Below are 15099 nucleotides of genomic sequence, written 5' to 3' on the forward strand. Positions count from 1 at the left end.
ACCTCCAGGCCAAATAGGAAATCTAAAAATCCTTTTAATTCTTGTCCCTCACCCCATTATTTACCTCTGCTGTTGCTGTGGTAGTGCTGATGGTTTCCTTTTGAACATAGCTTATAGCATGCAATAGCACTTTTTCCCCTGTGCCCTGGACTTAAACACTCTTTATACAAGAATCATATCTTTGAAGTAATTCTTATGAGAACTAATTCATATTTCTAGTGTGATTCAGTGGACACGTAGGTCTATATAACCCCTTTTAATCTTGTTCATCTTTAATATGGTAATATTACTTCTAGACACACTAGAGAATCACCTTTGCTCCTATCTATTTCCTTACATTAAAGTTCAACCTCAGTAGTTAACGGTTCATCTGTGTCTAGTTTCTATGTATCGCTAAGTCCCCTATATTCTGCATTATAAGCCTCTGATTATACCTTTATGTTTGTCATAAAAGTGGAATCATACAGTATCTATCCTCTTGTGGCTGGCTAACTTTACTCAGCATTATGTCCTTAAGGTTTGTCCATCTTATTATGTGCTTCAGGACGGCATTTTGTCTTACTGCTGCATAATATTCCATTGTATGTATACACCACATTTTGTTTATCCATTCATCTGTTGATGGGCATTTGATTTGTTTTCATCTTTTGGTGACTGTGAATGATGCTGCTATGAACACTGGTGTGTGCAAATGTCTGTTTGTGTTGTTGCTTTCAACTCTTCTGGATATATACCAAGAGTGCTATTGCTGGGTCATAGGGCAACTCAGTGTTTAATTTCCTAAGGAACAACCAAACAGACTTCCATAGTGGCTGCGCCATTGTACATTCCTACTACCAGTGCATAAGTGTCCCAGTTTCTCCACATTCTCTCCAACATTTATAGTTTCCTGTTTGTTTAATTGCAGTCATTCTTATAAGTGTGAGGTGGTATCTTATTGTAGTCTTGATCTGCATTTCCCTTACAGCCAATGAAAATGAGCATTTCTTCATGTGCTTTTGAGTCATCTATATTTACTCTTCATAAAAATGCCTATCATATCTTTAGCCAATTTCATAATTGGAATGTTTGTTCTTTTGTTGTTGAGTTGTATTATTTCTTTGTATATACAGGAAATCAAACCTTTGTCTGATATGTGATTTCCAAATATTTTCTCCCATTGAGTTGGCTACCTTTTCACCTTTTTGACAAAGTCTTTTGAGGTGCAGAAGCAGTTTGATTTTGAGGAGCTCCTATTTATTTTTTTCTTTTGGTGCTTGAGCTTTGGGTGTAAAGTTTAGAAAGTTACCTCCTATTACTAGGTCTTGAAGATATCTCCCTACATTTTCTTCTAGAAGCTTTATGGTGCTAGCTCTTATATTTAGGTGTCTGATCCACTTTGAGTTAATTTTTGTGTAAGGTGTAAGATAGGGGTCCTCTTTCATTCTCTTGGTTATTGATATCCAGTTTGTCCATGCTGAATTATTGAAAAGACTATTTTGTCCCAGTTCAGAAGATTGTGGGCCTGCTCAAAAATCAGTTGACCATAGATTTGGTGGTCTATTTCTGCACTCTTGATTCAATTCCATTGGTCAATGCTTCTCTCTTTGTGTCAGTGCCATGCTGTTTTGAACACTGTGGCTTTATGATAGGTTTTAAAGTCAGGGAGTGTTAATCCTCCCACTTCATTCTGTTTTAGGATGCTTTTAGCTATTCGGGCTCTATTTCCCTTCTAGATGAATTTGATAGTTAGCTTTTCTCAATCTTCAAAGTACGTTGTTGGAATTTTGATTGATACTTTGTTGAGTCTGTAGATCAATTTGGGAAGAACTGGCATCTTAACTACACTTAGATTTCCTATCCATGAGCAGGGAATATCTTTCGACCTATTTAGATCTCCTTTGATTTCTTTTAGGAATGTTATGTAGTTTTCTGTGTAAAAGCTCTTTACATCCCTAGTTAAGTTCATTCCTAAGTATTTGATTCTTTTAGTTACTATTTTGAATGGAATTTTCCTTAACTGCCTCCTCAGCTAGCTCATTGCTTGTATATAGAAATGTCACTGATTTTTGCACATTAATTTTATATCCTGCCAACTTGCTGAATATGTTTATTAGTTCAAGTAACTTTGCTGTAGATTTCTCAGGATCTTCCAAGTATAGATTCATATCATCTACAAATAATGAGTTTTACTTCTTCCTTTCCAATTTGGATGTCTTTTATTTCTTTGACTTGACTACTCTAGCTAGAACTTCTTGCACAATGTTGAATAATAGTGGTGGAGTGGCTATCTTTATCTTGTACCTGATCTTAGAGGGAAAGCTTTCAGTCTCTCTCCATCAGGTATGATGATGGCTATCCATTTTTCATATATTCCCTTGATCATATCGAGGAAGTTACCTTTGATTCCTATCTTTTGGAGTGTTTCTATCAGAAAAGATTGCTGAATTTCGTTGAATGCTTTTTCAGCATCAATAGAGATGATCATGTGATTTTTCCCTTTTGATTTGTTAATGTGCTGTATTACATTAATTGATTTTCTTGTGTTGGAACATCCTTGCATTCCTGGTATAAACCCCATTTGGTCATGGTGTATAATTCTTTTAATGTGCTGTTGAATTTAATTTACTAATATTTTATTGAGAATTTTTGCATCTGTGTTCACTAGGGAGATTGGCTTGTAGTTTTCCTTTCGTAGTTTTCCTTTCTTATAGTATCTTTATCCAGTTTTGGTACCAAAGTGATATTGCGTCATAAAATGAGTTAAGTAGAGTTCCTTTTTCCTCCATTTTCTGGAGCAGGATTGGAGTTAGTTCTTTATGGAATGTTTGATAAAGTTCCCCTGTTAAGCCATCTGGCTTGGGCTTTTCTTTGTAGGAAAATTTTTGATGACTAATTGAATTTCTTTACTTGCGATTGGTTTGTTGAGATCTTCTATTTCTTCCTGAGTCAATATAGCTTGTTTGTGTGTCTCCAGGAATTTGTTCATTTCATCTAAGTTATCTAGTTTGTTGGTATGTACTTGTTCATCGTATCCTGTTACAATTTCTTTTATTTCTTCAGGGTCTGTGGTAATGCACCCATCTCCTTTCTCATTTTCTTTATTTGCATCCTCTCTCTGTTTTTCTCTGTCAGTCTTGCTAGTGGCCCATCAATTTTATTGACTTTCTCAAAGAACCAACTTTTGGTTTTATTGATTCTTTCTATTTTTCTCTCATCATTTATCTCTGCTTTAATCTCTGTTACTTCTCTTCTCCAATTTGCTTTGGGGTTAGTTTGCTGTACTTTCTCAAGTTGCTACATGTTTGCTGTTAAGGTCTCAATTTTCGCTCTTTCTTATTTCTTAATATAGGCACTTAGGGCAATAAATTTCCCTCTCAGCACAGCCTTTGCCGGATCCCATAAGTTCTGATAAATTATATTCTCATTTTCCTTCATCTCCAGATAGCTACTGATTTTTCTATCAATTTCTTCTTTGACCCACTGGGTGTTTAAGAGCGTGTTATTTAATCTCCATATATTTGGGAATGTTCTCGTTCTTTGATGGTTATTGAGATCCAGTTTCAACCCATTGGGATTAGAGAAAGTACTTTAAATAATTTCAATATTTTTAAATTTATAAAGAACTGCTTTGTGCCCCAGAAAATTATCTATCCTGGAAAATGTTCCATGAGCACTAGAGAAGAATGTATAACCTTGTGCTTGGGGTGCAATGAGCTATATATGTCTGCTAGGTTTAATTCATTTATCAAGTTATTTAACTTCTCTATATCCTTATTGATCTTCTGTCTGGTTGTTCTATCTATAGAGGACAGTGTGTATTAAAGTCTCCTACTATTATTGTTGAAACATCTATTGCTCCCTTCAGTTTTGCCATTGTCTGTCTCATGTACGTTGGAGCGTCTTGATTGGGAGCATAAATATTTACAATTGTTATATGTTCTTCATGAATTGACCCTTTAATTAGTGTATGGTGTCCTTCTTTGTCTCTTATGATGTCTTTACATTTACAGTCTATTTTGTCCGATATTAGTATAGCCACTCCTGCTTTCTTTTGGTTACAACTTGCATTGAAAACCTTTTTCCATCCTTTGGAAATCTATTTGTATCCTTGCATCTAAAATGAGACTCTTGTAAGCAGCATATAGCTGAATTATGTTTCTTAATCCATTCTGCCAATCTGTATCTTTTAATTGGTAACTTTAATCTGTTTACATTCAAAGTTATTACTGAAAATGTGTCTCTTGATTCTACCATCTCATCTTTCTAATTTTATTTGTCACATCTATATATTCTTTTCCCTCTTTCTCTTGTGAGAGAAATTAATTTAAATTACCCTTAGTGGTACTCTTCAGTTCTGTGCCCTCCTCCAGACCTCCCTCTCCTTTCTTTTTTTTTTCAGCCAGCAGAACTCCTTTTAGTATTTCGTGTAGGTCTGGTCTCTTGTTGACATATTCTTTCAGGACTTCTTTGTCTGTGAAAACTTTAATCTCTCCCTCAGTTTTGAAGGATAATTTGGCTGGGTACAGAATTCTTGGCTGGAAGTCTTTCTCTTTCAGGATCTTGAATCTATCATACCACTGCCTTCTCGCCTGTAAGGTGTTAGTTGAGTAGTCTGAACTCAGCCTTATTTGATTTCCTTTGTATGTAGTAGATTGTTTTTCTCTTGACACTTTCAGAATTTTCTGCTTCTCTTCAACATTTGATGGACTGATTAGTGTATGCCTTGGGGAAGGCGTATTTGGATTTATTCTGTTTGAAGTTCTTTGGGCTTCTTTGACTTATATATTTATGCCCTTTATGAGGGTTGGGAAGTTTTCCCCCATTATATCCTCTACTACTCTTTCTAGTCCTTTACTCCTCTCTTCTCCTTCTGGGACACCAATGATTCTTATATTTGCATGCTTTGTTTTATCTATCATTTCCCCAAGTTCCCATTCGATTTTTCCATCTTTTTTGTCATTTGCTGTTTGGAATCTTCAAAGTCAATTATCATGACCTCTACATCACTTATTCTTTCTTCTGTCTCTTCAGATCTGGTGTTGTGTACCTCTAGTATGTTTTTTATTTGGTCAACAGAGTCTTTAATCTCTGTAATATCAGCTATTTTTTCTATTTATTCTTTCAAAATCTTCTTTATGCTCTTCTACTATCTTCTTGATCTCCTTTATGTCATTGGCTTGCCCTCTTATTTTATTAAGTAGAGTTGTATGAACATCTTTGATTAGTTGTTCCAGCATCTGTGTCTCCTCTGGTGTTTTAATTTGGTCATTAGCCAGGGCTACATTTGTCTGCATTATGATGTGCTTAGTGATCTTCTGCTGTCTTCACGTCATGTAAATATCTTGATTGATTTTCTTTGGAAGTTGATTTCTTTCAGTAGTCTAAGACCTCATGCTTGTGTGATGGTTGTACAGCAGGAAGCAGGGCATGGGGTGGGCACTCAGTGCATGTGATTTGTTTCAGGGCAGGTATAGGCACAAGTTGGGGATGTTACTCTTATGCTTATGAATGTGGGTGCCCAGTGGCCAGGGAAGATGTAACTGTGTGGGTGCACCAGGCTGGGGGCAGGGAATAACCCTGGTGTGCACTGATCTAAGGCATGGGGACCTTTGTGCACTTGTGTAGTGCTAGGGCAGCAGGTCAACCTTATGCTTTCATGGACTGGGGGCAGATGTGACCCTGCTGTGCAGGTCAGCACTGTCTCAGAGCTGGTGAGGCTGAGGACTGTGCACTGGTGCAGTTCTAGGACTGCTGCAAAGTGTGGTTCCCAGAGCTGAATGAGATGATTGGGGCCCATGCACATGCATGGTTCTGGGAGTGCCATAAATGGATGTGCTGAGCTCAAGCAGGGCAGAGTGAAGCTGTGAGACACTGTGGATGGGGCAAAGGGTTGGGGGCAGCTGGGACAGGGTATCCTAAGTATGAAGGTTAGTGCCTATAACCTTTATGCACTGGTAACAGCCTGGAGGGAACAAGGAGGGGGAGGTAGTGCTCAGGAGGGTTGCAGGAGAGGTGGGATGGGCTATACTTGGGGTGGAGGTGGGGGACAGGCATGTGGTAGGTATGTGCACTGGGGGCTGGTGGTGTAGGGGTGCCTGGAGCACAGGGAATGGGAATGGATGATGGAGTTCAGGTGCATGGGGTGTGAGGTGAGTCACCAGTCATGAGGCTGTACTGGTGAGGGTAGCATGCCCAAGGAATGCAACCTGGCTTACTGCCTAGTCCAGGGCTCCCGTCCATGCACTCCCCAGGCTCCGAGCCTCTGCACCAGGCACCAACTTTCTGCCTCTCTGTTCCTTGGCCTCTGCCTGTATTTGTTTTTTATTTGTTATTAATGTAAACAACCAAATCTTGATGGAGGGATTTTAATAGTTTTTAATTTTATAAAATTATTAAAAAAAGATTATTGATGTTCAAATGAAAACAAAAACCAGAGTGTGATTAAAATCTTATGCTAGGCTTTAAGTTGGTTTAAAATTGATTTTAGTGTATGAAGGCAAACTTCTAACAATGTAATAGATAAGTAAAGAATCTACATATAGAAACAATATTGTCACTATCAAACATAATACAGCCAAAGAATAGCAATAGCAGCACAGATCCCTAGAGTGTTAAGTGGAATATTCTTGAAAGACAAACTTGCGTAAGTCATTTGAATAATATGTAACCTTTTTATAATCTTATGGTCTATTGTGTTTGATGTGTTGTAATACTTTCCTGTCCCTACCCACTATCTCACCTTGAATGGCTTTCTCTTTTCTCTAAATCTTCAGTCTAAATACCATGAATTCTTCCAGGCCCAATTTAAATTCTATGATCTCCATGAACATTTACTCAACTATTTTAATTCACATGCTTTCTCTTCTTACTGGCTAGTGTATTAGATTTTATTATTATTGGAATGAAAAAACCTACAATATATGAGACATCTAATGAGATTATGAGGTGAGGGAATCACTGCTTTACAATATCGTCTTCTATAGTTCTCTGATATTTGAGTCGCTAGCTTTAATTACAAGATTTTTGAGAGGATAGAGTTATCCATACATGCAACAAATACTCAAGTGCCTACTCTGTACTAGAAACTATATAAATATTAGGGATACAGTGTGAAAAAGATGGATAAGGTCTTTTCATTTGTGGTACTCATATTCTAGCAAGGGGATACATACAATAAACCACAGAAATAATTAAGTACAAAATATTTAAAACTAGATCATAATTGAGGAACAAGAAGTGCTATGGAAGGAGAATTATAGGAGAGCAAGAGGTATTATGAATGTATTTAGGTTGAAAATTTAAACAGGTAATTTGGATAGACCTCATTGGGAGGTGGCCTTTGAGCAAAGACTTGAAGGAAGTGAGAGAATTAGGCATATGGATATCTAGGGGTGGGGAGTGGGAGCATTTCAGGCAGAGGAAAGAGATGGTAAAGATGCCATACAGCAGCAGTGAGTCCACTATATTTCAAGAAGAACACAGAGACCAGTGTGTCTAGAACAAAGTGACCAACGGAGCAATAACAAGAAATTAGGTCGGAGAAATAATAAGCGCATATTCTGGGGATGGATGTCAATTCATATCAATCCTTTGCGGCCACTGCAAGGACTTTGGCTTTTACTCTGAATGAAATCAAGATATAGTGAAAGACACAGTACAACATGATCTGCTTTATAATTCAAGAGGATCACTGGCTGCTGAGTAGGGGGGCAAAAACAGAAGAGACGCTAATCAGAGACCATAATAAACCATGAAGAAAGTTGATGGTGGCTTGCAACTCAGTGGAAGCAGTGGAGGAACTGAGAGGTGAAAGGACACTAGGAATATACTGTGAATATAAAAACTAACAAGATGTACTGGTGAATTGAATGTGGGGTATGAGAAAAAAAGGAATCAAGGATGATTCTAAATTTTTTGCCCTAACCAACAGTAAAGATGAAATTGCCTTTAAGTTAGATGGGAAAAGCTGTATGCAGGATAGGTTTGGGGAAGAAGATAAGGAGTTCAATTTTGTTCATGAGTAATTTCAGATGTCTATTAAACCCCTAAAAGGCGATGTCAGGTAGGAGTTTTAGGAATGCAGTCTAGACTAGAAATAAAAAGAAATTGAGGGCAGGCCATGGTGGCTCAGCAGGCAGAGTTCTCGCCTGCCATGCTGGAGACCCAGGTTCGATTCCTGGTGCCTTCCATGCAAAAAAAAAAAAAAGGAAAGGAAATTGGGAGTCATTAGTTTATAGAAGATAGTATTTAAATCAGGAGTCGAAATATGAACTTCAATGACCTGTGTGTAGATAATGAAGCAAAGAAAACCAAGTACTGAAAACCATGAAGCACTTCAAAACGAGGGTGGAAAGAAGAGGAAGAATCAGCACAGGATCTGAATAAGAACAACCAATGAGGAAGGAGACAAAAGAATGTTGAGGTCTAGAACAAATCAAATGAAGAAAATGTGTCACATAGGAGGAAGTAATCTACTGTTTTTATGGTACTGATAGGTCAAAGAAGAGGATGACCAAGAATTACCATTTGATTAAACAATGAGGAGGTCATTTTGAACAAAAGGCTTTCTTTAAGATGGAAGAAATAACAATATGTATGTATGCTGATTAGAATAATCTAGTAGAGATGATGTAGTAGAGAGTAGGGAAGATTGCTGGAGTGATATCCTTGAGTAGAGAAGAGGGAAGGTTACCCAATGGAGAGAATTGCTTTACAGAGGATCAGGAATATTACATCTGTGCTAATAGAAAGGAAGCAGAGAATATGGGTGCAGATGCTGGTAGGAGGGTAGATAAGATAATGCAAATTTGTGGAAGTTCTCTTTGAGAACTTCAATTTTCACAGTGAAATAGGAACACCATTCTCCATTAATTCTTCTACTCTCCCAACATCCGTATGTTGGAAGAAGTGTGAGAAGTTTGTTTGAAAATGGAGCAGAGAATTAATGGAGTATAGAATTTTGGGGCAAGCATTAATGCTGTACTTCAGATCTGTTACAATTATGAATTTAAAGTGAAACAAGTCCATATAGTTCTGTTTTTCCAGATCCTTTTAGCAATAAGGACAGAGTTGGATTCATCCAGGATTGTAATATTCTGAGCAAGTACAATTAGATGAGAAAGGATCAAGAATGTGTCCACAGGGGGTGACTTTGATTATTGACATGGAATTCAAGCCACGTAAAGAGAGCAGAGAAAACATCAAGTGTGGAAATAAGAAGATGTGAAAAGGTGTTGATTTTAATGAATTAGAGGTTCTAACTGGGTCCCAGGATAGTTGTAGTTGTAAATAAAAGAGGGAGTGATCTGGAAAACAGGAGAGAGAGATCAGAGGGTGGGATTCATGCAGTTGACATACATTTTCTTGATATTCCCCACAGTGTCTAGGTCAGACCTAGGAGAACAGTGGGAACTCAGTTAAGTATTTGTTAAATTGCATCTAATCATACTTTGGTATCAATACATTGAAGCAATGAACTAAAGCACTCTACAAACATGGAAAGAGACATGAGTTTTGTATAGAGGCTATAGGTTCAAATTAAATATTCTGTGATTGAAAAAGTAACTATCTCTTTGCATACAAACATAATATAAAAGACTTTCTAGAAAAAAATAATAAGTTCAAATTTTGATGAGTCATTGTTTTCTTAACATTTAAAGCTTTATACTTATTTCTTAACATTTAAAGCTTTCAAGTTTCTATATAAATCAATACACTGACAATAGTTATGGGCAATTCATGCTGAAATGCTTATGTTTTAAGGATTTCATAAATATCCACAGCCTAAATTGTTTACTCTGTGAATTGAGTGTCATATCATGGAAAAAAAGATTAAAAACCCTAATATGATGTTTTATGTAAAATAACAAAGAGATAGCATATTTATGAGGCTTTAATATTTTCATCTGATGCTTTAACTGAGATACCTGTGCTGGTTTGAATTGTTATGGACCCCAGAAAAGCCATGTTCTTTTAATCCAATATTCTGGGGGAAAACCTACTGTTGGACAGGACCCTTTATTAGTTTCTTTCCATAGAGATGTGGAAACCTCATCCATTCAATGTGGGTTTTACTATGCTTATTGGAATGCTCTAAGTGGGAGACATTTTGGAGAAAGATCAGATGCTTGGAGACAGAAGATGCCCCCAGAGATGCTAATCTGAGTCATAAAATCCAGTCTGTCCAGGAGAAGCTAAGAGAGGATCCACAGATGCTTAGAGAAAGAAAACACCCCAGGAGAAATCAGAAGCACCCACAGGAGCTAAGAGAGCCATTCTGAAACCAACCCAGGAGAAAAGGGCCAGCAGATGTCACCATGTACTTTCCCAAGTGATAGAGAAACCCCAGACACAGTCAATCTTTCTTGTGTAAAAATATCCTCTTGTTGATGCCTTAAATTAGACATTTTCATGGCTTTAGAACAGTAAATTTGTAACCTAATAAATCCCCTATGTATGTAAAGGCCAATCCATTTCTGTATATTGCATTCCTGCAGCATTAGCAAATCAAAACAATGCCCACATTTTGTATTGTATTTTTCAATACTGAGAAGGCAGACAGGTCATTTGTACATCTAATAAATTGCATTAGTTCTTGGAACACAAAACAGTGAAATTTTTTGAGAAACTGTTACAAATACTTTGCTTTATCTCATTCACACAAAAATCTTAGAAGGTGGCTTAGTATTCCCATTTTATTAATGAAGAAACTGAGGTTTAAAAGATAGCTAGGATCAAAACCAAGCTAACATGATTCCAAATACTATTTTATTTTACCTATGTAAGCTGCCACCATCAAAATGGGATGTGAACTACTTCGGTGTATAAATTTCAGCTGCCCAAGACTGGCAATGCATCATCCATAATGGAGCATGATATATTGCATTTGTTCCATAATTACTCACAAGTTAAATAACTTCAAATTCAGTCATTTTGGAGAAACTCTAAGGTGAAGGCACATTTAAGATTGACCATGCAGAATCTTTAAAAGGCCACTGTAAACTAAATTTGTTCTATAATTACCTTTGGTCACATTTCAAATAATATCAGCTTTCTGGAATTTTGAGTGCAATGCTCAGATAATAAAATCCTTTAGTTAGAAATGTAATGCACTGACAGCAATCTTATAAGCCTAATTTGGAATATTCATACTTTTGCTTTATATACTATTTAGCTTATAGCTATTAAAGTGGCAAATGGGAAGAAAGAGGTACTCAAAATAGGCATGATATTGGCAGGAAAAAATTACAACTGATGGCCTGATAATAAAAAGGAGATGGGGAAAACTACAAAGTTAATACCAGAACTCTTCAGGTCTGTCATTCTTATTTTCATAGAGGTAAAGAGCTACACATACTAGATAAAAGTTCAATAACACATGCAAATCTAGATAAATTCAAGTCAACATGGAAAAGTTAAACTGCATTGATTATACTCATTTATGGAAGATATGGTGATATGAAGCATATTTTTAGAATAATTTCCATCCAGAATGATTAAAATAAAATTTATGACTCTGATATATAAAAAATCAATTTGACTTTGAAAAGTTAGACACATTTCCCAAGGATATATGACAAATAGGGCATTACTTTGTTGGGAGAGAAGTATCGATTAGAGGAAGATTTCAGAGTGGGAATCAATTGTATAGGAGAAAAGAAAGAAAACACCCAGCTTTTAAGTTGGTAAATTCAGAAGAAACTATACAGGTCAATCAGGCCCCAAGAAGAGAGCAAGAGAAAAAAATATAAAGAGCAAAGAGACTTACTGTACTAGTTAGGGTTCTCTAGAGAAACAGAATCAACAGGAAATATTCATAAATAGAAAATTTATAAAAGTGTCTCATATAACCATGGGAAAGTACCATCCAAGATCTGTAGGGCAGGTTGTGAAGCTGACAATTCCAATGGAGGGTCTAGGTGAACTCCACAGGAGAGGCTTGCCAGCCAAAGCAAGAAAAGAGTCTGTCTCTTCTGAATCCTCCTTAAAAGGATCCAGTGATAGATTGAGCATCACTCATTGCAGAAGACACTCCTGTTGGCTGATTACAAATGGAATCAGCTGTAGATGCAGCCGATGTAATCATGATTTAATTCTATGAAATGTCCTCATAGAAACAGAGAGGCCAGCCCTTGCCCAATCAGACAAACAGATACCACCAAATTTGACACATGAACCTGACCATGACAGTCCACCCTTTGTCAACTTGGCAGCTATGTACGTCACCTTAAACCATACCTAATTTCTAAATAAAAAACAATAAAATGCAAATTTTTTCTCTCCCCTAACAATACACAACTGCCCTACATATAATTGGAAACACATTAAATCTCTCCAGAACAGGTTGTAAGTCCTTGGGTAACATGCATTTTTAAACCTACAACTTAAATAGTATAAAATGGACAAAACAACATTACAGTCCTTGTTTCTATAGCTGATCATGTGGTCATAGTTCATATTTATCACTACCTTCTTCCACTATTCATTCCATGTTCCCTTTACCCTCAGCAAGCACTTCAGCTGGCTGTGGTTCTTTGCTTGGTGGGGTGACCCAAGCCTTCATTCCTGAAGTTTCAGAGCCATTGGTAGTCCTGCCTGGATTGGGTTGTTGCAGTTTTCCATTGATTTTAATCACAGGGTATGGTAGTACTAAAAGATGCCCTAAGGGATCTCCTATATTCCAGAAAAACTCTTCTTTACCTCCATTGTGTAGTTGTGTCACAGATTGACCCTGTGACAGTCAGGGTCAATCACCTCAGTCAATAATGTAATCCCCTTCTTGGCTTGTTGATCCAGGGACATGAGTAGCACTCCTCCTTTCATAATTAAAACCTGTAGACCAGCAGAGCTCAAGATTGCAGGAACAGGAAGCAAAAATTTTCTGAGTGGATCACTAGGGGTAATAGTGAGTGGTGCCACTCCCATTTCTACCCTTTGGTTCCTGGATCCATGGATCCTGACTGTGGGAGAAACAGCACTATACAGAGGGTGCTGATTCAGAGCATGCACAGCTTCCTGGAGAACATTATCCCAGCCCTTCAAGGTATTGCCACCTAGTTGGCACTGCAATTGAGTTTTCAAAAGGCCATTCCACCATTCTATCAATACAGCTGCTTCTGGATGATGGGGAACATGGTAAGACCAGAGAATTCCATGGGCATGTGCCCATTCCCACACTTCATTTGCTGTGAAGTGTGTTCCTTGATCAGAAGCAATGCTGTGTGGAATACCATGATGATGGATAAGGCATATTGTAAGCCCACTGATGGTAGTTTTGGCAGAAGCACTACATGCAGGGAAAGCAAACCCATATCCAGAGTATGTGTCTATCCAGATAGAACAAATCGCTGCCCCTTCCATGAAGGGAGTGGTCCAATGTAATCAATGTGCCGCTATGTAGCTGGCTGGTCACCTCGGGGAATGGTGCCATATTGGGGGCTGAGTGTGGGTCTTTGTTGCTCACAGATTGGGCACTCAGCAGTAGCTGTAGCCTGGTCATCCTTGGTGAGTGGAAGTCCATGTAACTGAGCCCATGCATAACCTCCATCCCTACTACCATGACCACTTTGTTCATGAGCCCATTGGGCAATGACTGGAGTTGCTGGTGAAAGAGGCTGACTAGTATTCACAGAACAGGTCATCTTAGCCACTTGATTATTAAAACCTTCCTCTGCTGAAGTCACCTTCTGGTGTGCATTTACATGGGACATCAATATGTTCATGTTTTTAGCCCATTCAGAAAGGTCTAGCCACATACCTCTTCCTCAGACCCCTTTGTTACTAATTTTCCAATTATGGTCTTTCCAAGTCCCTGACAATCCAGCCCATGAGGCAGTATACAAATGCACCTCTGGCCAGTTCTCCTTCCAAGCAAAATGAACAACCAGGTGCACTGCTCAAAGTTCTGCCCACTGGGAGGATTTCCCCTCACCACTGTCCTTCAAGGACACCTCAGATAGGGGTTGTAATGCTGCAGCTGTCCACTTTCAGGTGGTACCTGCATATCGTGCTGAACCATCTGTAAACATGGCCAGAGATTTTTCTTACTCAGTCAATTTACTGTAAGGAACTCCCCAAGAGGCCATAGCTCTGAGGTCTGGGAAAGAGAAGTTAATGTGGCAGGAGTGGAGACCATGGGCATTTGGGCCACTTCCTCATGTTACTTACTTGTGCTTTCAGGACCTACTCTGGCTCTATCTCGTAAATACCATTTTCATTTTATGATAGAATGCTGCTGCACATGCCCAACTGTATGGCTTGGTGGATCAGACAATACCCAGCTCATGAAAGGCAACTCAGGTCTCATGGTAACTTGGTGGCCCATGGTTAAGAGTTCGGTCTCTACTAAGGCCCAGTAGCAGGCCTCCTGTTTCTCAAAAGGAGAGAGTAGTTATCTGCAGCAGATGGTAAGGCTTTGCTCCAAAATCTAAGGGTCTGCATTGTGATTCTCCTATAAGGGCCTGCCAAAGGCTCCAAACAGCATCTATTTGCCACTGATACTTCCAGCATCATTGGATCTGCTGAATCATATGGTCCAAGTGGCAGAGCAGCTTGTACAGCAGACTGGACCTGTCACAGAGCCTCCTCTTGTTCAGGTCCCCACTCAGAATTAGCAGCTTTTTTGGTCACTCGATAAATGGGCTGCAGTAGCACACCCAAACAAGGAATACATTGTTGCCAAAATCAAAAAAGACCAATTAGGCATTGTGCCTCTTTTTTGTTCGCAGCAGGGGCCAGATGCAGCAACTTATCCTTCACTTTTGAAGGGATGTCTCAACATGTCCCACACCAGTGGACACCTAGAAATTTCTCTGAGGTGGAAGGCCCTGTATTTTTGTTGGATTTGTCTCCCATCTCATGACATGCAAATGTCTCACCGGTAAGTCTAGAGTAGTTGCTATTTCTTGCCCACTAGGTCCAATCAACATGATATCATCAATATGATGGACCAGTGTGATGTCTTATGGAGCGAGAAATTATCAAGGTCCCTGTGGACAAGATTATGACATAGGGATGTCCCTGAGATAGGACTGTTAAATTATATTGCTGATCTTGCCAGCTGAAAGCAAACTGTTTCTGGTGGTCCTTATTAACAGCTATTGAGGAAAAAGCATTTGC

At 38.4% G+C, this 15099-nt stretch overlaps 1 protein-coding gene and 1 long non-coding RNA gene across 14 annotated transcripts in view; one reads left to right on the forward strand and one right to left on the reverse strand.

The window, feature by feature from the left end:
* LRRC7 (leucine rich repeat containing 7) overlaps positions 1-15099 on the reverse strand; it is a 600349-nt gene that overhangs the window by 287662 nt on the left and 297588 nt on the right. The gene's annotated exons all lie outside the window — the stretch shown is intronic.
* LOC143650171 (uncharacterized) overlaps positions 1-15099 on the forward strand; it is a 118043-nt gene that overhangs the window by 11559 nt on the left and 91385 nt on the right. The gene's annotated exons all lie outside the window — the stretch shown is intronic.

This window comes from Tamandua tetradactyla, chromosome 11, assembly GCF_023851605.1.
Source record: "Tamandua tetradactyla isolate mTamTet1 chromosome 11, mTamTet1.pri, whole genome shotgun sequence".
Lineage (NCBI taxonomy): Eukaryota > Metazoa > Chordata > Mammalia > Pilosa > Myrmecophagidae > Tamandua > Tamandua tetradactyla.